This window comes from Electrophorus electricus, chromosome 11 (genome assembly GCF_041902795.1).
Source record: "Electrophorus electricus isolate QZ-2024a chromosome 11, ASM4190279v1, whole genome shotgun sequence".
NCBI lineage: Eukaryota > Metazoa > Chordata > Actinopteri > Gymnotiformes > Gymnotidae > Electrophorus > Electrophorus electricus.
In genome coordinates, this window is record NC_137507.1 from 7865001 (window position 1) to 7867500 (window position 2500).

The 2500-nt window shown below is 47.4% G+C and overlaps 1 protein-coding gene and 1 long non-coding RNA gene across 12 annotated transcripts in view; one reads left to right on the forward strand and one right to left on the reverse strand.

Moving 5' to 3' along the window:
* LOC113584595 (uncharacterized) overlaps positions 1–2500 on the reverse strand; it is a 51865-nt gene that overhangs the window by 47915 nt on the left and 1450 nt on the right. For 4 of the 10 annotated variants that reach the window (XM_081722525.1, XM_081722523.1, XM_081722521.1 and 1 more), the window contains exon 2: positions 1977–2132. The exons of the other annotated variants lie outside the window; for them this stretch is intronic. The gene's annotated coding sequence lies outside the window, so the exon portion shown is untranslated. The remainder of the gene's footprint in view (positions 1–1976; positions 2133–2500) is intronic. 10 annotated transcript variants of the gene reach the window in all.
* LOC113584594 (uncharacterized) overlaps positions 1–2500 on the forward strand; it is a 9130-nt gene that overhangs the window by 4921 nt on the left and 1709 nt on the right. The window contains exon 2 of one of the 2 annotated variants that reach the window (XR_014125772.1): positions 1–1777. This exon is cut by the window's left edge and continues 137 nt beyond it. This is a non-coding gene — a long non-coding RNA (uncharacterized LOC113584594). The remainder of the gene's footprint in view (positions 1778–2500) is intronic. The other variant, XR_003411419.3, reaches the window with a different exon arrangement.

Genomic DNA, 2500 nt, shown 5'->3' on the forward strand with positions numbered 1-2500 from the left:
CCCTCTCAACCCCTCGACACACACTATAGATCCTCCGGAGACCTTTACACACTTTATGCTTCTTTTTTCCTCTTTATTGTCTTCTCTTTCACTCTCCACCTCTGTCTGTTTTGACCTATTGCCCCCTGGCCTGGAGAACATCCATCACCAGAGACTGCCCCCCCCCCACCTCTCCTTCTCCATCCCTCTGTCTCTCCATCCCTCCATCACTCTCCCTTTCCATCCTTCCGTTCCTCTCCCTGTCCCTCGTGTTCTCTGTCTCTCTATCCTCTGTTCTTTTCTCTTCCCCGCAGAGCTCGTCTCTCTCGGAGTGGCAGGTGCCGTAGGTTTGGAGTCAGCGCTCACCCTAGGAGGTCATACCCTGCCTTTCTTTTGCCGTTGTGGAGAAGCAGCGGCCCATGGAGCTACCAGTCACAGCCCTCTGGGGGGCGCTTCACCCAGGGGCTGTGGGAGGCCCCCGTAAGGCCCCCGTAAGGCCCCCGTAAGGCCCCCGCAAGGTCCCCGCAAGGCACTGCCTCCATGCAAGCCTTGCCATGGCATTACCTTTCACTCTACATGCTACAAATTAAGTGCTCGAGTGCTTTACTTTCTGCAAAGCTTGGTGTATCGAGCTATAGTTGAGCTACGTTTCAATTACGTTTGAGCTATGTTGGAGCTACGTTTGAGCAACATTTGAACTATGTTTGAGCTACATTTTAGCTATTTGGGCTATATTTGTACAATATTTGAATTATATTTCTGCAGTGTTTGTACTATGTTTTTATGATTACGCTGTTTTTGGGCGAAATTTGTGCTATGTTGGGATAAGTTTGAACTGTTTGAGCTATGTTGGGATAGGCTTGAGCTTGCTTTGCGTTATGTGTGAGCTGTATTTGTGCAATGTTTGTTCAATGGAATGTGCAATGTAAAAGAACTGATGTCCAATGTATGGGTGGGGTGTGTGTGTGTGTGTGTGTGTGTGTGTGTGTGTGTCCGTTATTTTTTTTTTATTAATGAAAATTCTCATTTTATTTAATTTGTTGATCAATTGAGGATAAAATTATTTGTATTACATATACAGAAGCAAAATTTACTTAAAATTACTTTTAAGTTTCTGGAAATAGAGTTACCATGAGGCCAAGAAGAGAGGTCAGGTGTATAGTCTATACTGACACATATTTCAGCGGAAAGTCCCACTAAAGACAGTGATATGAGATATGTAGGTTCGTGTGCCTTTGTGTCAGCGTGTGGGTGTGATAAGTCATCAATCACAGGCAGTTTGGGATGACTATCATTCTTTTCTGCACTCAGTATAGCTTGATTAGCACGCGGCCTCATGCAATTACCACAGATAATGTTCTCAACTAATGCAGATTACTGAGAAAAAAACCCATGTGATTTTTTTGCTCATTTACCCGAACTGGTTGCTGAACAATGCTCAGTTTCCAGCACTGAATGACGAGAACTTGGGGCACAATAAGTTGAATGTGAAATCAAGTGGGTTTGGACACCCATCTCGGGTAAGGCTGGGGGGGGTTGAGCAGAGAAAGAAAAGAAAGCGTTTACTCTAAATACAGGTACCTATGATGTAACTGTAGAATAGTGAAGAAGAAGAATGGAATATCTCCGTAACAGGAGTTCTGTATGTGTTTATGTGAGTCTGTGTTTTCCAAAGGAGCAGAGAACCCAATAATATTCCCTTCCACAGGCTGGACGATATGAATAAGGCATCACGTTCAGACCGGCTTCCTCCGGCTCTGCTCCCAGGTCGCCTTTAATCATCTGCAGGCTGTCTCAGGTGAGCGGCCACCGGCCCGGCAGACATCATATTCATGCCGTAACCCTACACCTCACGCTGGAGCCGATGACCTCCCAGTCCGAGTGCTCCCTAAACCACCCGCCTCTCACCTCGCTGCAGTGGCTTCTGACGCCATGATTACTGACTTCCATAATGAGATTGGGCAGGCGTGATTGCTGCATCCCCTGGGCCAACACACCAAATGAGATTAGAGCGACTCCAGGCAGATGAGCTTTCCACCGGAGTCTGTCAAGGCCGCCCTGGGGTCCCTGGTCTTCAGGGAGTTCCTGCCAGTGGGAACGCTGTTTAGTGTCCCACCGCGTGGGCTGGGGCCAGATAGGAAACGCTCAGCTGTCTGGACCAGGGACACAGGAAATATGAGAGCAGCTTATCAATGTTAAGTAGGTGGAGGAAGGAAGATCAAATTAACTCAAGCGAATAAAACAAGCAAAAGTGGTCACCTCTTCTTTCTCTCTCTCTCTCTCTCTCTCTCTCTCTCTCTCTCTGTTGGCCATCTGTCTGTTTCTTGGAGGGGTTCCTGTGCCCTGTATGTTTTATTAATTCACTTTCACCTAATTGCTCCCCTCCCCACACAAGCCTGCTTACATTAATAGACATTTAATCAGTGTTTAATCACTGGGTTAATCAGCACTGGGCAGAGGCGACCTGGAGCAGGAACGCTAGTGGCACTCCGACAAACGGGGGGGGGCTTGGGTGGTTGCT